Below are 23624 nucleotides of genomic sequence, written 5' to 3' on the forward strand. Positions count from 1 at the left end.
TTCACCCACTTATTCATATGATTTGCATGTATTTACAATTCCTTCCTGAAAATGTTCTATGATTGAAAACTTGCTTCCTAAAGATCTTTTAATTGTATAATTTTTAGTCTCCCTTATACCATTCGATGTCGTGATCTGTATGCTAAATGTTTCAGGCTTCATAGGGCAGGAATGGCTTAGAGAATGGAGAGGAAGCTTGCAAGGATGGAAGGAACACAAGAAATTGAGGAGATGTCCAGCGAGAAGTGACGCGGGCGCATGGCTTCCGCGACCGCACGAAATGGAGGAAATCGCACTGACGCGCTCGTGTGCCTGACACGACCGCGTGGATTGGAAGCTGCACGAGTGACGTGAATGCATGAACGACGCGCACTCGTGGCACAGAAAATGCCGAGCAATGCGAACCCGTGGATGACGCGGTCGTGTGACGTGCGCGATCTGCAGAATTACAGAAGTCGCTGGCATAGAGTCTGGGCCGCATTTTAACCCAGTTTTTTGCCCAGAAACGCAGATTAGAGCCAGGGAACATGCAGAGACAAGAGAGAACATTCATTCAGCATAATTTTTATTTTTTAGATCTGATTCTACTCCTCCTCTAGGTTTTTCTATATACATTCATAATTTAGGATTTGAAGATTTAGGCTTTGGTGATTGAGAAGAGTCTACCTCCAGAACTGGTCATTCTAGTTTGTTTACCTACTTTTCATTTACTCTTCCATAATCTTAATTTGTCCAGAGTTGACATTGGATTATTTTTAGAGTTTATTAATACAAGACTATTTTTATTTTTAATTGATCTCTTTGATTATTGTTCATCTTGTCTCTTTTTATTTCCCCTCTTAATTTTGTGAAGTCTATATTTATGATAATGGAGTAGTTGCCCAACTTGATTGGGAGTTGATTAAAAGGAGAACCTTGAGTTGGAATACTCAAGAGTCCAATTGTAACTGGTTCGTTGTTGGTTGACTTGTTAGTTACTAACTCTAATCCTTCCCAAGGGAGAGGATTAGGACTTGTAAATAGAAGTTGACTTTTAACTTGACTTTCCTTCATTCGTTGAGGGTTAACTAAGTAGAAACAACCACTAATTATTAATTGATTTTGAGAAAAGTCCAACAAGGATAGAACTTTCGATTAATCCTCTCCCGGTCAGGATTTTTATTTAAATTACATAAATTCTCTAATTTAATTTTCTGTTAATCAAACTAAAAACCATTTTGAAAAACCTCTGATTAGTAAAATAGCACATCTTCCTGCAACTCGTTGGGAGACGACCTGGTACTCATACTCCCAGTAATTTATTTACAAAATTTATGACAACTCTTTTTCTAAATTGACAAGTGGATTTTTGCTGGTTAAGAGCTGTACTTGCAATGCCATTTTTCTTAATAATTCTTAATCTGCTAATTTCCGCCAAGTCATTCGCTGCACTACCTTTTGATTGTATCTTAAGGCCATACAGCATTTTAGTGCTTCTTCTCTGATCCGAGCACTTTCTCAGACTTCTGAGAGTAGGTCGAGCTCTCCCCTTTGGAGTTGGGAGTTAGCTTCTTCGCTGTAGAGGATTGTTCTAGGAGATCCTTCTTCAACTTCTACCGGTATCATTGCCTCCATTCTATAAGCCAATCGGAAGGGTGATTTCTTTGTGGTGGAGTGTGGAGTTGTCTGATATGCCTGTAAGACTTATGGGAGCTCTTCGGCCCAGGCTCCCTTTGTGTCCTGCAGCCTCCATTTTAACCTGGCTAGTATGACTTTATTGGCAGCTTTTGCTTGTCCATTAGCCTACGGGTGTTCCACGGATGTGAATTGGTGCTTTATCTTCAAGTCGGCTACCAATTTTCTAAAGCCTGCGTCTGTGAACTGAGTGCAATTGTCTGTGGTGATGAAGTAAGGAACCCCAAACCTCGTGATAATGTTCCTATATAAAAATTTCTGACTTCTTTGGGCCGTGGCATTGGCTAAGGGCTCTGCCTCTATCCATTTTGCGAAATAATCTACCCCTACAATGAGGAACTTAACCTGTCCTGACCCTTGGGGGAAGGGCCCAAGAAGGTCGAGTCCTCACTTTGCAAATGGCCAAGGTGATGTTACGCTGATGAGCTCCTCTGGTGGGGCGACATAGAAGTTAGCATGTTTCTGACATGGTGGACACGTCTTAACGTACTCGGTGGTTTCTTTTTACGAAGTCAGCCAAAAGAATTTGGCTTGGAGTACTTTTTTAGCAAGGGCTCGTGCTCCGAGATGGTTCCTACAGGCGCAACTATGTATCTCTTCCAATACCTCTTTTGTGTTAAAGGTCGGTACACATTTTAGTAGAGGTGTCGAAATTCCTCTCTTGTATAGAATGTTGTTTATGATGGTGTAATAATGTGCCTCCCGTTTTAACCTCTTTGCCTCCTGCTTATCTGTAGGGAGTATCTATGATTTGAGGTAGTTAATTATGGGAGTCATCCATCCTTGATCTTGGCCTGATATGGCTAAGATTTTTTTTCTTCTGAGATTGACGGGTTCTGCAGTACTTCCTGGATGAGGCTCCTATTATTGCCCCCTGGTTTGGTGCTGGCTAATTTTGAGAGTGCGTAAGCTCGAGCATTCTGTTCCCGAGGTATATGTTGGATCCCATATTCCTGAAATTGCCCGAGTTGTTCCCTGGTTTTGTCCAGGTACTTTTTCATAGTTGGATCTTTGGCTTGGTAGGTCCCTGCTATTTGCGAGGTGACAACCTGTGAGTCGCTAAAGATGACAAGTTTTTAGGCTCCGACTTCATTAGCCAACTTCAAACCAGCCAATAGTGCCTCATACTCATCCTGGTTATTTGAAGCAAGGAACTCGAACTTTAGTAAGAGTTCGATTTGGCTTCCCTGATTACTTTCTATTATCACGCCTGCTCTGCTCCCTGTTTTATTGGAAGAGCCGTCCACGTAAAGATTCCACTTTGTAGGGATTTTCGGGGTATCAGTGTACTCTGCAATGAAGTCGGCCAGATACTGTGATTTGATCATTGTTCAAGCTTTATATTGGAGGTCGAATTCGGACAACTCGACTGCCTACTGTAGGATTTTCCCCGCTAAATCTGTTTTCTACAGAATGCCTTTTATGGGCTGGTTGGTCCGAACCTTGATGGTGTGAGCTTGGAAGTATGGACGAAGTTGTCGAGATGTTAATATGAGAGCGTAGGCGAACTTCTCTATCTTTTGATAGTTCAGTTCGGACCCTTCTAGCGCTTTACTGATGAAGTATATAGGTTGCTATCCACTTTTGTCCTCTCAAACTAGTGCCGAGGCTACTGCCCGGCTTCCAACTGCTAGGTATAATATGAGTGCTTCTCCTTCCTAAGGTCGAGTTAGAACGGGTGGTTGTCCCAGGAATCTTTTGAAATTCTGGAAAGCTAGCTCGCACTCTGATGTCCATTCGAACTTTTTCCCCTTCCTTAGAGCAGCGTAGAAGGGGAGGGATCTTATGGCTGATCCAGCTAGAAATCTGGACAAGGTTGCCTGTCGCCCGTTGAGTTGTTGCACTTCTTTGACACAAGTCGGGCTTTTCATTTTGAGTATGGCCTGGCACTTGTCTGGGTTTGCTTCGATTCCTCTTTCTGTGAGCATGAATCCTATGAATTTGCCAACTTCTACTACGAAGGTGCATTTCGCAAGGTTAAGTCGCATGCCATGCTTTCTTATGGTATTGAACACTTAGGCGAGGTCGGACAGTAATGATTCCTCGCGTTGTGTCTTTACTAACATATCGTCCACGTATACCTCCATTAGTTTTCCAATGTGATATGTGAAGACTTTGTTCATTAACCTTTGGTAGGTAGCTCCTGCGTTTTTGAGTCCGAATGGCATGACGACGTAGCAATAATTCGCTTTGGGTGTTAAGAATTAGCTTTTTTTCTTGATCAGGTGGGTACATTGGGATTTGATTGTATCCTGAATAGGCGTCCATAAATGAGAGGTACTTGTATCCGGAGGAGGCGTCCACTAGAGTGTTGATGTTTGGGAGTGGATAAGGATCTTTTGGGCAAGCTTTGTTGAGGTCGGTGTAATCAGTACACATCCGCCACTTCACATTTCACTTTTTCACCAAGACAACATTGGCTAGCCATAGTGGGTACTTGACTTCTCTAATAAATCTTGCCTCTAGTAGAGTTTGTACCTGTTCTTCCACATCTTGGGATCTTTCTGGTCCGAGCTTTCTACGCTTCTGCTGTACTGGCCAAGATCCTGGATATAGTGCCAGCTTATGGCACATTAGCTTGGGGTCTATGCCCAGCATGTCTACAGCATTCCATTCGAAGAGGTCGTTATTATCTTTTAAGAACTGTATGAGGAACTTTTTTACTTCTCCCTTTAGGATTGCGCCGATATTGGTCGTTTTATCTGGGACATCTCCGATCTGGACTTTTTCTGTCTTGCCTTCAGGCTGTGGATAGATTTCTTCTTGACCTCGAATTCCCCCAAGTTTGATGGTATGGATTTCCTCTCCTTTGCCTCTGATAAGCGGATAATTTATACGCTTTTTGGCATTATTTTTATATAGTTTTTAGTATGATTAGATACTTTTTAGTATATTTTTAATAATTTTTAAGCAAAATTCACATTTCTGGATTTTACTATGAGTTTGTGTATTTTTCTATGATTTCAGGTATTTTCTGGCTGAAATTGAGGGACCTGAGCAAAAATCTGAATCAGAGGCTGACAAAGGACTGCTGATGCTAATGGATTCTGACCTCCCTGCACTCGAAATAGATATTTTGGAGCTACAAAAATCTAAATGGCACGCTCTCAACTACGTTGGAAAGTAGACATCCAGGGCTTTCCAGCAATATATAATAGTCCATATTTTGAAACAAGTTACAAACTGGCGTTTAACTCCAAGGAAGACCTCTACACGTGAAAGCTTTAATGCTCAGCCCAAGCATACACCAAGTGGGCCCGGAAGTGGATTTCTGCATCATTTACTAATCTCTGTAAACCCTAGTAACTAGTTTAGTATAAATAGAATTTTTTACTATTGTACTAGGGGTCTTTTTCCCTATTTCCAATTTCATATGCCATTTGGGGAGGCTGGCCATTCGGCCATGCCTGGACCATCATCACTTATGTATTTTCAACGGTGGAGTTTTTACACACCATAGATTAATGTGTGGAGCTCTGCTATTCCTCAAGTATTAATGCAAATTACTATTGTTCTTCTATTCAAGTCATGCTTATTCTTATTCTAAGATATTCATTCGGACACAAAAACATGATGAATGTGATGATTATGTGACACTCATCACTATTCTCACTTTTGAACGTACGATTGACAACCACTTCCATTCTACATGAAGACAAGCTTTAATGTATATCTCTTGGGTTTCAAATCAATGATTCACATCGACTCCCCTCTGACAATGGGGCATCTTGACCCGAGATTAGAATCTTCGTGGTATATGCTAGAATTAATTGGCAGCATTCTTGAGATCCGGAAAGTCTAAACCTTGTCTGTGGTATTCCGAGTAGGATCTAGGATGGGATGACTGTGACGAGCTTCAAACTCGCGACTGTAGGGCGTGGTGACAGACACAAAAGGATAGTAAATCCTATTCCTACACGATCAAGAACCAACAGCTAATTAGCCATACGAGATCTGTGCATGGTATTTTTCATCCAAGACGAGCAATCCGACAGTTGATTAGCCGTACAGAAACCGTAGAGGACCATTTTCACTGAGAGAAAGGGAAGTAGCCATTGACAATGGTGACACCCAACATACTGCTTGCCATGGAAAGGAGTATAAAGGATTGGATGAAGGCAGTAGGAAAGCAGAGATTCAGAAGGAACAACGCATCTCTATACGCTTATCTGAAATTCCCACCAATGAATTACATAAGTATCTCTATCTTTATTTTATGTTTTAATTATCTTTTAATTATCAAAACTCTATAACAATTTGAACTCGCCTGACTAAGATTTACAAGGTGATCATAGCTTACTTCAAGTCGACAATCTCCGTGGGATCGACCCTTACTCACGTAAGGTTTATTACTTGGACGACCCAATGCACTTGTTGGTTAGTTGTGCGAAATTGTGAAAAAGAGTTGAGATTACAATTGTGCATACCAAGTTGTTGGCGCCATTGAGATCACAATTTCGTGCACCAAGTTTTTGGCGCCGTTGCCAGGGATTGTTCGAGTTTGGACAACTGACGGTTCATCTTGTTGCTCAGATTAGGTAATTTTCTTCTTGTTTTAACCATTATTTTATTTTCAAAAAGTTTTTCAAAAATCTTTCAAAATTTTTCTTCTTTTTTTTGTTTTTCTAAAAATAATTTTCGAAAAATCCAAAAAAATTTATAAAATCATAAAATCAAATATATTTTGTGTTTCTTGTTTGAGTCTAGAGTCAAGTTTTGAGTTTGGTGTCAATTGCATTTTTAATTTTTCTAAAATTTTTTTTTCGAAAACTCATGCATAGTGTTCTTTATGATATTCAAGGTGTTCTTGGTAAGTCTCCTTGTTTGATCTTCATATTTTTATTGTTTTGTGTCTTTTATTATTTTTCATATGCATTTTTGAATTCATAGTGTCTAAACATGAAAAATCTCTAAGTTTGGTGTCTTGCATGTTTTTCTTTTCTTGAAAATTTTTCAAAAATAAGTTCTTGATGTTCATCATGATCTTCAAAGTGTTCTTGGTGTTCATCTTGATATTCATAGTGTTCTTGCATGTTTTCTTTGTTTTGATCTTAATTTTCCATGTTTTGAGTCATTTTAGTGTTTTTCTCTCTCCTCATTAAAATTTCAAAAATCAAAAAAATATCTTTTCCTTATTTTACTCATAATTTTCGAAATCTTTGGGTTGACTTAGTCAAAAAATTTTAAAATGAATTGTTTCTTGTTAGTCAAGTCAAGATTTCAATTTCAAAAAATTTATCTTTTCAAAATTCAAATATTTTTCATTTTTTTATTATTTTTGAAAATTTTAAAATTGATTTTCAAAATCTTTTTCTTAATATTTCATAGTTTTCGAAAACTTTACTAACAATTAATGTGATTGATTCAAAAATTTGAAGTTTGTTACTTTCTTATTAAGAAAGGTTCAATCTTTAAATTCTAGAATCATATCTTTTAGTTTCTTATTAGTCAAGTAATCAATTTTAATTTTAAAAATCAATTCTTTTTAATTTCCTTTTCAATATTTTTTAAAATATATTTTCAATCATATCTTTTCAATCATATCTTTTTCAAAACTACCTAACTACTTTTCTCTCTCTAATTTTCGAAAATCACCTTCCTCTTTTTTAAAAATTCTTTTTATTTAACTAATTGTTTTAACTTTTAATTTTATTCCTTTTCTTAATTTTTGAATACTAACTAATTTTTAAAACAAAAACAAAAAATATTTTTCTTCTCTTTTAGTTAATATTCAAATTCCCTCTCTTTCTCTCTCATCTCTTTCTATTTATTTTATTTATCTACTAACACTTCTCTTCCACTCATAATTTGAACCCTCTTCTCTTCTCTCTTTGTGTTCGAATTTTTCCTCCTCTATTCTTCTTCTCTTCTACTCACATAAAGGAATCTCTATACTGTGACATAGAGGACTCAATACTTTCTTTGTTTTCTTCTCTCTCATATGAGCAGGAACAAGGAAAAAGGCATTCTTGTTGAAACTGATCCTGAACCTAAAAGGACCTTGAAGAGGAAGCTAAGAGCAGCTAAAGCACAGTACTCTGAAGAGGACCTAACTGAAATTTTTGACCAGGAAAATGATATGGTAGCCGAACCCAACAACAACAATGCAAGGAAGATGCTTGGTGACTTTACTGTACCAAATTCCAACTTCAATGGAAGAAGCATCTCAATCCCTGCCATTGGAGCAAAAAATTTTGAGCTAAAGCCTCAATTAATTTCTCTGATGCAACAGAATCGCAAGTTTTATGGACTTCCATCAGAAGATCCTTTTCAGTTCTTAATTGAATTCTTACAGATCTGTGCTACTGTTAAGACCAATGGAGTTGATCCCGAGGTCTACAAGCTTATGCTCTTCCCTTTTGCTGTAAGAGACAGAGCTAGAATATGGTTGGACTCTCAACCTAGGGATAGCCTGAACTCTTGGGATAAGCTGGTCATGGCTTTCTTAGCCAAGTTCTTTCCTCCTCAAAAGTTGAGCAAGCTTAGAGTGGATGTTTAAACCTTCAGGCAGAAAGAAGGTGAATCCCTCTATGAAGCTTGGGAAAGATACAAGTAACTGACCAAAAAGTGTCCTTCTGACATGCTTTCAGAATGGACCATCCTGGATATATTTTATGATGGTCTGTCTGAATTGTCTAAGATGTCATTAGACCATTCTGCAAGTGAATCTATTCACTTGAAGAAAACACTTGCAGAAGCTTAGGAACTCATTGAAATGGTTGCAAATAACCAATTCATGTACACCTTTGAAAGGAATCCTATGAATAATGGGACGCCTTAGAGGAAGGGAATTCTTGAAATTGATTCTCTGAATGCAATATTGGCTCAGAACAAAATGTTGACTCAACAAGTCAATATGATTTCTCAGAGACTGAATGAATTGTAAAATGCATCCAACAGTACTAAAGAAGCATCTTCTGAAGAAGAAGCTTATGATCTTGAGAACCCTGCAATGGCAGAGGTGAATTACATAGGTGAAGCCTATGGAAACACCTATAATCCCTCATGGAGAAATCATCCAAATTTCTCATGGAAGGATCAACAAAAGCCTTAACAAGGCTTTAATAATGGTGGAAGAAACATGTTTAGCAATAGCAAGCCTTTTCCATCATTCTCTCAGCAACAGATAGAGAATACTGAGCAGAGCCCCTCTAGCTTAGCAAACATAGTCTCTGATCTATCTAAGGCCACACTAAGTTTCATGAATGAAACAAGGTCTTCCATTAGAAATTTGGAGGCACAAGTGGGCCAGCTGAGTAAAGGAATCACTGAAACTCCTCCTAGTACTCTCCCAAGCAATATAGAAGAGAATCCAAAAAGAGAGTGTAAGGCCATAACCTTACTTGGTGTGGCCGAACCTAGAGAGGAGGAGGAGGACGTGAATCCCAATGAGGAAGACCTTATGGGACGTCCTCTAGATAAAAAGGAGTTCCCAATTGAGGAACCTAAGGAATCTGAGGCTCATCTAGAGACCATAGAGATTTCATCGAACCTACTTCTGCCATTCATGAGCTCAGATGAGTATTCCTCCTCTAAAGAGGATGAAGATATTACTGAAGAGCAAGTTGCCAAGTACCTTGGAGCAATCATGAAGCTGAATGCCAAGTTATTTGCTAATGAGACTTGGGAGGATGAACCCCCATTGCTCACCAATGAACTGAATGACTTAGCTAGGTAGACATTATGGTGGACGAAATTGTGATCACATCAATATAGCATTAATGTATTTATTGTAGAATTGTGGAACTTAGGATTTTTTGGTACGAGTGGGCACAATTCCGTTCAACTAACCAGCAAGTGTACTGGGTCGTCCAAGTAATACCTTACGTGAGTAAGGGTCGAATCCACAGAGATTATTGGTTTGAAGCAATCAATGTTATTTTATTAATCTTAGTTAGGATGTCAACAAGGATTATTTGGATTAAAAGTGAAATTACTAGATTTCATTATAAAAATAAAAGAGGGAACAATGTTACTTTGAATTGCAGTACTGGGGAATATGTTGGAGTTTTGGAGATGCTTTGTCCTTTGAATTTCTACTTTTCCTTGAGATCCTCTTCTCACACGCAAGGTCTATCCATGGCAAGCTCTATGTAGGGTGTCACCGTTGTCAATGGCTACTTCCCATCCTCGCAGTGAAAGCTATGCACGCACTCTGTCACAGTACGGCCAATCACCGGTTGGTTCCCGCTCCTACTGGAATAAAATCCCTCTTTTGCGTCTGTCACTAACGCCCAGCAGGTTAAAGTCTGAAGCACGTCACAGTCATTCAATCCCGGAATCCTACTCGGAATACCACAGACAAGGTTTAGACTTTCCGGATTCTCATGAATGCCGCCATCAATCCGGCTTATACCACGAAGATTCTGATTAGGGAAGCTAAGAGACATTCATTCAATCTAATGTAGAACGGAGGTGGTTGTCAGGCACACGTTCATGGATTGAGGAAGGTGATGAGTGTCACGGATCATCACCTTCTCCACAGTTAGGCGCGAATAAACATCTTAGATAAGAACAAGCGTGTTTGAATGGAAAACAAAGGAATTGTATTAAATCATCGAGACGCTGCAGAGCTCCTCACCCCCAACAATGGAGTTTAGAGACTCATGCCGTCACAAAGTATGTAATTCAGATCTGAAAATAGCATGAGGTACAAGATAAGTCTGTAAAAGTTGTTTAAATAGTAAACTAGTAACCTAGGTTTACAGAATATGAGTAAACTAAGATAATTGGTGCAGAAATCCACTTCTGGGGCCCACTTGGTGTGTGCTGGGGCTGAGACTAAAGCTTTCCACGTGTAAAGGCCTTTCTTGGCGTCAAACTCCAGGTTTTGACGTGTTTTGGGCGTTCAACTCCGGATCATGACGTTTTTCTGGCGTTTAACTCCAGACAGCAGCATGTACTTGGCGTTCAACGCCAAGTTACGTCGTCTATCCTTGCGCAAAGTATGGACTATTATATATTGCTGGAAAGCCCTGGATGTCTACTTTCCAACGCCGTTGAGAGCGCGCCAATTGGACTCCTGTAGCTCCAGAAAATCCATTTCGAGTGGAGGGAGGTCAGGATCCAACAGCATCAGCAGTCCTTTTTCAGCCTAAGTCAGATTTTTGCTCAACTCCCTCAATTTCAGCCAGAAAATACCTGAAATCACAGAGAAATACACACACTCATAGTAAAGTCCAGAAATATGATTTTTGCCTAAAAACTAATATTATTTTACTAAAAACTAACTGAAACATGCTAAAATCTACATGAAATTACCCCCAAAAAGCGTACAAAATATCCGCTCATCACAACACCAAACTTAAACTGTTGCTTGTCCTCAAGCAACTAGATGAATAAAATAGGTTCTAACAGAAATTAAGAAGTAATATATTTTAGAGTTTTAAATGAAGCTCAGATTCTTATTAGATGAGCGGGGCTTGTAGCTTTTTGTCTCTGAACAGTTTTGGCATCTCCCTGTATCTTTAGAATTTCAGAATAATTGGCATCCTTAGGAACTCAGAATTCAGATAGTATTATTGACTCTCCTAGTATAGTATGTTGATTCTTGAACACAGCTACTTATGAGTCTTGGCCGTGGCCCTAAGCACTTTGTCTTCCAGTATTACCACCGGATACATAAATGCCACAGACACATAACTGGGTGAACCTTTTCAGATTGTGACTCAGCTTTGCTAGAGTCCCCAGTCAGTGGTGTCCAGAGCTCTTAAGCACACTCTTTTGCTTTGGATCACGACTTTAACCACTCAGTCTCAAGCTTTTCACTCGGACCTTCATAACACAAGCACATGGTTAGGGACAGCTTGATTTAGCCGCTTAGGCCTGGATTTTAATTTCCTTAGGCCCTCCTATCCATTGATGCTCAAAGCCTAGGATCCTTTTTACCCTTGCCTTTTGGTTTTAAGGGCTATTGGCTTTTTCTACTGCTCCCTTTTTTTTTTTTTTTTCGCCATTTTTTTTTTTCGCAAGCTTTTTCACTGCTTTTTCTTGCTTCAAGAATCAATTTCATGATTTTTCAGATCATCCATAATATTTTTCGTGTTCCTCATCCTTTCAGGAGCCAATATTCATCAAATTCAAAGTACAATTTATGCACTGTTTAAGCATTCATTCAGAGAACAACAAGTATTGCCACCACATATAATTAATTATAGTCTTTATTACTAAGAACTCAAAAATATAAATTACTTCTTTATTCTTAAAAAAAATCTACTACTTTATTCATGCCTAATGATGATGAGAAAAATAAATTATAGCTTAATTGAAAATAAAATCAAAATAGATAAACTAATTACTACTAAATATCTCCTAAGGTGAATTTAAAAAAATGCTATCACTAAGTTAAAGCAGGAAAATTAAAGGGAAAGAAAATTGGAACTTAGCAACCTGTTGTTTTGAGGAGTAGGTGCTCCTTTTAAAATATGTGGTGCTTTTTCATGGATTAATCCTTTGGCGCTTTAGCTCCCTTAAGTTCACATCCTTGCTCTTCCTGTTCTCTTAGGTGCCATGATCTTAATGAGTTTTAGCTCAGTGATCATGGCAAATCACACCAAACTTAGAGGGTTGCTTGTCCTCAAGCAAAAGAAAGGAAAGGAGAGGAGAAGAAGGAAAGGCATTTTCACATAAAGATAAGATGAGTTAAAAGATATGAGAAGAAATTAAAAATATTTGAAAAAGAATTGGATTAGAAAAAGATATAATTTAAAAAAAAAGAAAAGAAAAGATATGAATCAAAATTTAAAAGATAGAATTGAATTTTAATTTTGAAAAGGATTTTTAAAAGGAGTTAAAGATGTGTTGGAAACAAATTTGAAAAGATGATGGATTGAATTGGAAAGCCATTTGTTCTTTTGGGTTAAGATAAATCAAAAAAAATTTGCAATCATTGGATTTTAGAAATTAGGATAAACTTTTTGGAATTGAAAGTGATAATTTAAAATATGTTTATGCAAGAAATCATGAATTGAAACATAAAAATTTTGAAAAATTGCAAAGAAAAACGAAATTGTACCTCCTCCCACCATCCTGGCGTTAAACGCCCACATGGTGCATGGTTTGGGCGTTTAACGCCCACATGTTGCTTCTCCTGGGCGTTCAACGCCCATGTGATGCTTCTTCCTGGCGTTGAACGCCAGGAGGTCCTTCTTTACTGGGCGTTTTTCTAAACGCCCAGAATGCTAGCAGATTGGCGTTAAACGCCCAGAAGGTGCATCTTTCTGGCGTTTAACGCCCAGAAGATGCTTCTTCTTGGCGTTTAACGCCCAGAAGGCTACCCTTACTGGCGTTGAACGCCCAGTGGGTGCTTCTTTTGGGTGTTTAACGCCCAAAGTATTTCTTACTGGCTTTTTCATGCCAGTAAGCTTCCAAATTTCCCTGTAACTCTGTGACTTCAACCAATTGCTATTTCACCTTTTGAAGATACTTGGACTCAAACCTGTAAAGAAAATCAATACGAATAAAATTAAATTTTGTGATTGGCTGGGTTGCCTCCCAGCAAGCGCTTCTTTAATGTCTTTTAGCTGGACTGAGTTTTAATCAAGTCTCAGTTTTGAGCATTCTTGCTCAAAATTGCCTTCAAGATAATGTTTGACTCTTTGTCCATTAACAATGAACTTTTTGTTAGAGTCATTATCCTGAAGCTCTATGTATCCATATGGTGATACGTTTGTAATGACATATGGACCTCTCCACCGGGATTTTAATTCCCCAGGGAATAATTTGAGCCTAGAATTGAATAGCGGAACTTTTTGCCCCGGATCAAAGACTCTGGATGACAATTTCTTATCATGCCATCTTTTCGCTTTCTCTTTGCAAATCTTTGCATTTTCGAAAGCATTGAGTCTAATTTCCTCTAGCTCTGATTCGAGACTCTCAGCCATATTGACCTCTCTTACCAGAGAGTCAATTATATCAACACTCATGCAGTCATTTGGGGTGTCTGGATGTTGCATGGCTTTAACAACATTCAGCTTGAACTCTTCCTCATTGACTCTCAAGGTTACTTCCCCTTTTTGGACATCAATGAGGGTTCGGCCAGTTGCTAGGAAAGGTCTTCCTAGAATGAGAGTTGCACTCTTGTGCTCCTCCATTTCCAGCACCACAAAGTCAGTAGGAAAGGCAAACGGCCCAACCATGACAATCATGTCTTCAATTACGCCTGATGGGTATTTAATGGAGCCATCAGCAAGTTGAAGACATATCCTGGTTGGTTTGATTTCTTCAGTTAAACCAAGCTTTCTGATAGTAGATGCAGGTATTAGGTTGATACTTGCCCCAAGGTCACATAAAGCTTGCTTGTTGCAATTACCTCCTAATGTGCATGGTATCATAAAGCTCCCAGGATCTTTAAGCTTCTCAGGTAAGCTTTTCAGAATGACTGCACTGCATTCTTCAGTGAGGTAGACCTTTTCAGTTTCCCTCCAATCCTTCTTATGACTTAAGATTTCTTTCATGAACTTAGCATAAGAGGGTATTTGCTCAAGTGCTTCTGCAAACGGAATCTTTATTTCAAGAGTCCTGAGATAGTCTGCAAAGCGGGCAAATTGCTTATCCTGTTCCGCTTGACGGAGTTTTTGAGGATAAGGCATTTTGGCTTTGTATTCCTCAACCTTAGTTGCTGCAGGTTTATTACCTACAGAAGTGGGTTGGGAAGCCTTTTTAGAAGGATTGTTATCAGCACTTGTATGTGACTGATCACCCACTGGCGTTTGAATACCAGGGGTGGAAGCTGGGGTGGCGTTAAACGCCACCTCCTTGCTTGTTATTGGCGTTTGAACGCCAGCTTTGTCCCTTTCTGGGCTCGGACTGTCTTCAGGAGGATTTTGGGTATCCACTTGTTCATTTCTTGGTTTCCTGCTTCTTTGAAGTGAGGTATTTAATATTTTCCCACTTCTTAATTGAACTGCTTGACATTCTTCTGTTATTTGTCTTGACAGTTGTTTTTCTGTCTGCTTTAATTGTACTTCCATGTTCCTGTTAGCCATTCTTGTTTCCTGTAATATTTCCTTGAATTCGGCTAGCTGTTGAGTTAGAAAGTCCAATTGCTGATTGAATTCATTAGCCTGATCCACTGGACTGAGTTCTGCAGTTACTGTTTTAGCTTCTTCTTTCATGAAAGATTCATTGCTTAAGTACAGATGTTGATTTCTGGCAACTGTATCAATAAGCTCTTGAGCCTCTTCAATTGTTTTTCTCATATGTATAGATCCACCAGCTGAGTGGTCTAGAGAAATCTGAGCTTTTTCTGTAAGCCCATAGTAGAAGATGTCTAATTGCACCCATTCCGAAAACATTTCAGAGGGGCATTTTCTTAGCAACTCTCTGTATCTCTCCCATGCATCATAAAGAGATTCATTATCTCCTTGTTTGAAGCCTTGGATGCTTAGCCTTAGCTGTGTCATCCTTTTTGGAGGGAAATAGTGATTCAGGAATTTTTCTGACAGCTGTTTCCATGTTTTTATGCTGTTCTTAGGCTGGTTATTTAACCACCTCTTAGCTTGATCTTTTACAGCAAATGGAAACAGTAATAGTCTGTAGACATCCTGATCTATTTCCTTATCATGTACTGTATCAGCAATTTGCAGAAATTGTGCCAGAAACTCTGTAGGTTCTTCATGTGGAAGACCAGAGTACTGGCAGTTTTGCTGCACCATGATAATGAGCTGAGGATTCAGCTCAAAGCTACTAACTCCAATGGAGGGTATACAGATACTACTTCTATATGAAGCAGTAGTGGGGTTAGCATATGACCCCAGGGTCCTCTTGTCTTGTCCATTCATACTTACTTTAGAATTGGAATACAAGAGATAATTTATATGTTGATTTAGAAAAATGGAATAAGTAAAAACAAAATATATAGAAAGAAATTAAAAATATAAATTTTTTTTTTTTTTGAAAATATTTTGTGAAAATATATATTTTTTTTTCGAATTAAAAATAAAATAAACGAAATAAATAAAAGAAATTAGAAATATTTTGAAATTGAAATTTGAAATTTTTTTTTTATAAAAGATTTTCGAAAAAATAGTTCAAAATTAGTTAGAAAAAAAAAATAAAAATTTTTGAATTTTGAATTTTATGATGAAAGAGAAACACACAAAAGACACAAGACTTAAAATTTTTAGATCTAATGCTCCTTATTTTCGAAAATTTTTGGAGGGAAAACACCAAGGAACACCAAACTTAAAAATTTTAAGATCAAGACACAAGAAAAACTCAAGAACACTTTGAGGATTCACAAGAACACCAAGAACACAAGAAAGAACACCAAACTTAAAATTTTTAGAAAATCAAGACAAATTTTCGAAAATTATATTAAAATTAACAAGAAAACACCAAACTTAAAGTTTGGCACAGATTAAACCAAGAAAAATTATTTTTGAAAAAGATTTTCAAAAGAACTGGTGCCCAATTGCCAAGAACATAAGCCAACACTATAACCAACTGAATTAAAAATGTAATGTATTTTAAAGATGTATTATTTTTATGGATAAACTAAATTTTTGAAAACTAATGTTTTGAAAAAGCACAAGAAAAACAAGAAAAGACACAGAACAAGAAAAACTCAAGATCAAACAAGAAAAATAAGCAAGAACAACTTGAAGATCAATGAAGAACAAAGAACACAAGTCGAAAATTTTAAAAGAAAATATGAGATATGCAATTGACACCAAACTTAGAACAAGACACTAAACTCACGAAGATTTAACAATTAATTAAGAAAAATAATATTTTTGAAAAGGAATTTTTTTTTTGAAAATAAACTATCCTATCAAGATTTAATGACTCTATAACAATAAAAATAAAATAAAAATAAATTATTCCTAATCTAAGAAATAAAATAAGCCTTCAATTGTCCAAACTCAATAATCCCGGCAACGGCGCCAAAAACTTGGTGGACGAAATTGTGATCACATCAATATAGCATTAATGTATTTATTGTAGAATTGTGGAACTTAGGATTTTTTGGTACGAGTGGGCACAATTCCGTTCAACTAACCAGCAAGTGTACTGGGTCGTCCAAGTAATACCTTACGTGAGTAAGGGTCGAATCCACAGAGATTATTGGTTTGAAGCAATCAATGTTATTTATTAATCTTAGTTAGGATGTCAACAAGGATTATTTGGATTAAAAGTGAAATTACTAGATTTCATTATAAAAATAAAAGAGGGAACAATGTTACTTTGAATTGCAGTACTGGGAATATGTTGGAGTTTTGGAGATGCTTTGTCCTTTGAATTTCTACTTTTCCTTGAGATCCTCTTCTCACACGCAAGGTCTATCCATGGCAAGCTCTATGTAGGGTGTCACCGTTGTCAATGGCTACTTCCCATCCTCGCAGTGAAAGCTATGCACGCACTCTGTCACAGTACGGCCAATCACCGGTTGGTTCCCGCTCCTACTGGAATAGAATCCCTCTTTTGCGTCTGTCACTAACGCCCAGCAGGTTAAAGTCTGAAGCACGTCACAGTCATTCAATCCCGGAATCCTACTCGGAATACCACAGACAAGGTTTAGACTTTCCGGATTCTCATGAATGCCGCCATCAATCCGGCTTATACCACGAAGATTCTGATTAGGGAAGCTAAGAGACATTCATTCAATCTAATGTAGAACGGAGGTGGTTGTCAGGCACACGTTCATGGATTGAGGAAGGTGATGAGTGTCACGGATCATCACCTTCTCCACAGTTAGGCGCGAATAAACATCTTAGATAAGAACAAGCGTGTTTGAATGGAAAACAAAGGAATTGTATTAAATCATCGAGACGCTGCAGAGCTCCTCACCCCCAACAATGGAGTTTAGAGACTCATGCCGTCACAAAGTATGTAATTCAGATCTGAAAATAGCATGAGGTACAAGATAAGTCTGTAAAAGTTGTTTAAATAGTAAACTAGTAACCTAGGTTTACAGAATATGAGTAAACTAAGATAATTGGTGCAGAAATCCACTTCTGGGGCCCACTTGGTGTGTGCTGGGGCTGAGACTAAAGCTTTCCACGTGTAAAGGCCTTTCTTGGCGTCAAACTCCAGGTTTTGACGTGTTTTGGGCGTTCAACTCCGGATCATGACGTTTTTCTGGCGTTTAACTCCAGACAGCAGCATGTACTTGGCGTTCAACGCCAAGTTACGTCGTCTATCCTTGCGCAAAGTATGGACTATTATATATTTCTGGAAAGCCCTGGATGTCTACTTTCCAACGCCGTTGAGAGCGCGCCAATTGGACTCCTGTAGCTCCAGAAAATCCATTTCGAGTGGAGGGAGGTCAGGATCCAACAGCATCAGCAGTCCTTTTTCAGCCTAAGTCAGATTTTTGCTCAACTCCCTCAATTTCAGCCAGAAAATACCTGAAATCACAGAGAAATACACACACTCATAGTAAAGTCCAGAAATATGATTTTTGCCTAAAAACTAATATTATTTTACTAAAAACTAACTGAAACATGCTAAAATCTACATGAAATTACCCCCAAAAAGCGTACAAAATATCCGCTCATCACATTACCTCAAAAGAAACAGGATCCTGGTAAATTCTTAATTCCCTGTACCATAGGCACCATGACCTTTGAGAAGGCTCTGTGTGACCTGGGGTCAGGCATAAACTTAATGCCACTCTCTGTAATGGAGAAACTGGGAATTTGTGAGGTACATGCTGCCAAATTCTCATTAGAGATGGCAGACAAATCCATGAAAAATGCTTATGGACAGGTAGAGGACGTGCTAGTAAAGGTCACACATCCCTGTTGATTTTATAATCCTAGACATTGGGAAGGATGAGGATGAATCCATCATCCTTGGAAGACCCTTCCTAGCCACAGCAAAAGCTGTGATTGATGTGCACAAAGGAGAGTTGATCCTTCAATTGAATGAGGACTACCTTGTGTTTCAAACTCAAAGATCTCCCTCTGTAACCATGGAGAGGAAGCAAGAAGAGCTTCTCTAAATGCAGAGTCAAACAAAGCCCCCACAGTCAAACTCAAGTTTGGTGTTAGGAGGCCACAGCCAAACTCTAAGTTTGGTGTTGAACCCCCACATTCAAACTCTAAGTTTGGTGTTGGGAGGTCCCAACAATGCTCTGAACATCTGTGAAGCTCCATGAGAGCTCACTGTCAAGCTATTTACATTAAAGAAGCGTTTATTGGGAGGCAACCCAATTTTTATTTATCTATGTTATTTCATTTTTTTTAGGTTGATGATCATGTGGAGTCACAAAAACAAACTGCAAAAATTCAAGTAAAAACAAAAATAGCATTAAAAATAGCACACCTTGGAGGAGGAACTTACTGGCATTTAAACACCAGTAAGAATAGCAGAATGGGTGTTTAACGCCCAGTCTGGCACCATTCTGGGCGTTAAACGCTAGAAACAAGCACTAGACTGGCGTTAAACACCAGAAACAGGTTGCATCCTGGCGTTTAATGCCAGAAAAAGAATAAAAGCTGGCGTTTAATGCTAGAAACAAGTAGCAATCTAGCGTTAAATGCCAGGATTGCACTGTAAGGGCGTTTACACGCCTAATAGGAGCAGGGATGAGAAATCCTTGACTCCTCAGGATCAGTGGACCCCACAGGATACCTACCTATCCCACCTCTCTCTCTCTCCCCCTCTCACATCTCTATAACACTCTACCCAAAACATCACTCATCTATCAAATCCTATTCTCTTCACCAATCACCTCCATCCCTCTTCCCCAAAAACCCCACCTACCTCACCTTTCAAATTTAAAACATTTTTCACTCCCAACCCAACCCTAATGACCGAAACCTAACCCTCCCCTCACCCCTATATAAACCCCCTACTACTCCTTCATATTCACACAACACAAACACCTTTTCCCCCTCTTGGCTGAACCACTTATAACCCTCCATCTCTTCCATTATCTTCTTCCCCTTCTTTCTTTCTTCTTTTTCTCGAGGACGAGCAAACCTTTTAAGTTTGGTATGGTAAAAGCATTTCTTTTTATTTTTCCATAACCATTTATAGCACCTAAGGCCGGAAAAACCTCTAGAAAGAGGAAAGGGAAGGCAAAAGCTTCTACCTCCGAGTCATGGTTGATGGAGAGATTCATCTCAAAGGTCCATCAAGACCACTTCTATGAAGTTATGGCCAAGAAGAAAGTGATCCCTGAGGTCCGTTTCATGCTCAAGAAAAATGAGTATCCGGAGATCTGACATGAAATCCGAAGAAGAGGTTGGGAAGTTCTTACCAACCCCATTCAACAAGTCGGAATCTTAATGGTTCAAGAGTTCTACGCCAATGCATGGATCACTAGGAACTATGATCAAAGTATGAACCCGAATCCAAAGAATTGGCTTACAATGGTTCAGGGGAAATATTTAGATTTCAGTCCGGAAAATGTAAAGTTGGCGTTCCACTTGCCAATGATGCAAGAAAACGCACGCCTCTACACTAGAAGGGTCAACTTTGATCAAAGGTTAGACCAAGTCCTCATGGACATATGTGTGGAAGGAGCTCAATGGAAAAAAGACTCAAGAGGCAATCCGGTTCAATTGAGAAGACCAGACCTTAAGCCTGTGGCTAGAGGATGGTTGGAGTTCATCCAACGCTCCATCATTCCTACTAGCAACCGATCTGAAGTGACTATGGATCGGGCCATCATGATCCATAGTATCATGATTGGGGAGAAAGTGAAAGTTCATGAGATCATACCTCTAGAACTCTACAAGGTGGTTGACAAGTCATCCACCTTGGCAAGGTTAGCCTTTCCTCATCTCATTTGTCATTTATGCAATTTAGCTGGAATTGACAAAGAAGGAGACATCCTCATTGAAGAGGACAAGCCCATCACTAAGAAAAGGATGGAGCAAACAAGAGAGCCCATTCATGGACCTCAACAAGAGCATGAGGAAGATCCTCATCAAGAAATACCTGAGATGCCTCAAGGGATGCAATTTTCTTCACACAACTATTGGGAGCAACTCAACACCTCTTTGGAAGGCTTGAGTTATAACATGGACCAACTAAGGGTGGAGCACTAAGAGCACTCCATCATTCTCCATTAGATAAGAGAAGATTAAAGAGCTATGAGGGAGGAGCAACAAAGGCAAGGAAGAGACACAGAGGAGCTCAAGAGCACCATTGGATCTTCAAGAGGAAGATGCCACCTTCACTAAGGTGGACTCATTCCTTAATCTCCTTGTCTATTTATTTTTCTGTTTTCGGTTTTGAGCTTTATGTTTGGCTATGTTTGTGTCTTCATTACATGATCATTAATGTCTAGTGTCTATGTCTTAAAGCTATGAATAAGTCCATGAATCCTTCACCTCCCTTAAATGAAAAATGTGCTTAATTACAAAAGAACAAGAAGTACTTGGATTTCAAATTTTATCTTGAAATTAGTTTAATTATTTTGATGTTGTGGCAATACTTTTTGTTTTCTGAATGAATGCTTGAACAGTGCATATTTTTTATCTTGTTGTTTATGAATCTTAAAATTGTTGGCTCTTGAAAGAATGATGAACAAAGAGAAATGTTATTGATAATCTGAAAAATCATGAAATTGATTCTTGAAGCAAGAAAAAGCAGTGAATAAGAAAGCTTGTGAAAAAAAAGGGTGGCAAAAATTAAAAGAAAAAGAAAGAAAAAGAAAAAGCAAGCAGAAAAAGCCAATAGCCCTTAAAACCAAAAGGCAAGGGTAAAAAGAATCTAAGGCTTTGAGCATTAATGGATAGGAGGGCCCAAGGAAATAAAATCCAAGCCTAAGCGGCAAAATCAAGCTGTCCCTAACCATGTGCTTTTGTCATGAAGGTCCAAGTGAAAAGCTTGAGACTGAGTGGTTAAAGTCGTGATCCAAAGCAAAAAGAGTGTGCTTAAGAACTCTGGACACCTTTAACTGGGGACTTTAGCAAAGCTGAGTCACAATCTGAAAAGGTTCACCCAGTTATGTGTCTGTGGCATTTATGTATCCGGTAGTAATACTGGAAAACAAAGTGCTTAGGGCCACGGCCAAGACTCATAAAGTAGCTGTGTTCAAGAATCAACATACTGAACTAGGAGAATCAATAACACTATCTAAAATTCTGAGTTCCTATAGATGCCAATCATTCTGAATTTCAAAGGATAAAGTGAGATGCGAAAACTGTTCAGAAGCAAAAAGCTACTAGCCCGCTCATCTAATTGGGACTAAGTTTCATTGATATTGTGAGATTCATTGTATATTCTCTTTTTTTTATCCGATTTTGTTTTCAGTTGCTTGGGGACAAGCAATCATTTAAGTTTGGTATTGTAATGAGCAAATAATTTATACGCTTTTTGGCATTGTTTTTATATAGTTTTTAGTATGATTTAGATACCTTTTAGTATATTTTTATTAGTTTTTAAGCAAAATTCACATTTCTGGACTTTACTATGAGTTTTTGTGTTTTTCTGTGATTTCAGGTATTTTCTCGCTGAAATTGAGGGACCTGAGCAAAAATCTGAATCATAGGCTGACAAAGGACTGCTGATGCTGCTGTATTCTGACCTCCCTGCACTTGAAATGGATTTTTTGGATCTACAGAAATCAAAATGGCGCGCTCTCAACTGCGTTAGAAAGTAGACATCCAGGGCATTCCAGCAATATATAATAGTCTATACGTTGTGATGCAATTGCATATTTGTTATATTAGCTAGTTAGTTTAGTTGGTTTTAGCTTAATCTCACTCATTTTCTCTAAATAAACAAGTCCTTTTATGAGTTTTATCTTCATGCATGAAAACACCAAGGAACATGTTGATTCTAGCCAAATTCATACAAATGATTTAAAGAATACATATATGAATGAGTATGAATGAATCTCATGAAATTTATTGCATGAATTGGTAAAACTTTGAAGCCATTTCCTTTGTTGATGATAGGTGATGAAACAAGGAAGCATGGAGGCAAGAAGTTGGCGTTGCCAACTTGGGAAAAAGGGGCGTTTTTATGGACAACGCCAGGCAACCAAGAAGAAGAAGTTGGCGTTGCCAACTTGGGAATGTGGTGCGTTGTTGGAGGCAACGCCAGGCAACCTTGAAGAACAAAAGTTGGCGTTGCCAACTTGGGAATAGGGTGCGTTATTGAGGACAACGCCAGGCAGCCCTGGAGAAGCAAAGTTGGGCGTTGCCAACTCTAGAAGGGCGTTGCCAACGCCAATTTGTGAAGCAAGCTTGGCAGCCCTGGAGAAGCAAAGTTGGCGTTGCCAACTTGAGGAATAGGCTGCGTTGTTGAAGGCAACGCCAGGCAGCCTTGGAAGAGAAGTTGGCGTTGCCAACTTGGAGAAAGGAGTGAGTTGTTATGGGCAACGCACACGAGCAAGGAACTTGGGCCATGAAGGAGTTCGAAGGCGTTGCCAACGCCAAGAACTATGGGCGTTGTTCAAGGCAACGCTAAGCTAGAGGAACTTGGGCCATGGAGGAGCTTGAGCACGTTGCCAACGCCAGGAACCATTGGCGTGTTTCTAGGCAACGCCAAGCAACAAGAATGAAGCATTGAAGAGGAGCTCGAGGGCGTTGCCAACGCCAGGAACCATTGGCGTGTTTCAAGGCAACGCCAGGAAAGAATGCTTGGAGCTCAACCACGTTGCCAACGCCATTATCATTGGCGTGTTTCAAGGCAACGCCAGGAAGCAAATATGGAGCCTTGAGGAAGGCTCGAGCACGTTGCCAACGTGCTGAAGAGAAGGAGTGTTCATCAACAACGCCAGGAATGGTTGCTTGGCTAGGCACCAAGTCTTGGGTGCCATCCAAGTTGCTAACGCCAATCAAGGCACCATCCAAGTTGCTAACGCCAATCAAGGCACCATCCACGTTGCTAACGCCAGGAAGGGCACCAACCAAGTTGCCAACGCCAGGAAGCCTTGCCATGCACGTTGCCAACGCCAGGAAGCTCTGGATGGTGAAGAATTGTGATGCACGTTGCTAACTTGGAATATATGGGGCGTTATCCACAACAACTCCAACAAGGCAGTC

The 23624-nt window shown here is 39.0% G+C and overlaps 1 non-coding gene across 1 annotated transcript; it reads right to left on the reverse strand.

The window, feature by feature from the left end:
- Positions 1-8152: 8152 nt before the first annotated feature.
- Positions 8153-8260, reverse strand: LOC130970927 (small nucleolar RNA R71). Its single transcript, XR_009082172.1, has one exon. It is a non-coding gene; the product is annotated as a small nucleolar RNA R71 (small nucleolar RNA).
- Positions 8261-23624: the final 15364 nt, after the last annotated feature.

Source organism: Arachis stenosperma, chromosome 3 (assembly GCF_014773155.1).
Source record: "Arachis stenosperma cultivar V10309 chromosome 3, arast.V10309.gnm1.PFL2, whole genome shotgun sequence".
In the NCBI taxonomy this organism is placed as follows: Eukaryota; Viridiplantae; Streptophyta; class Magnoliopsida; order Fabales; family Fabaceae; genus Arachis; species Arachis stenosperma.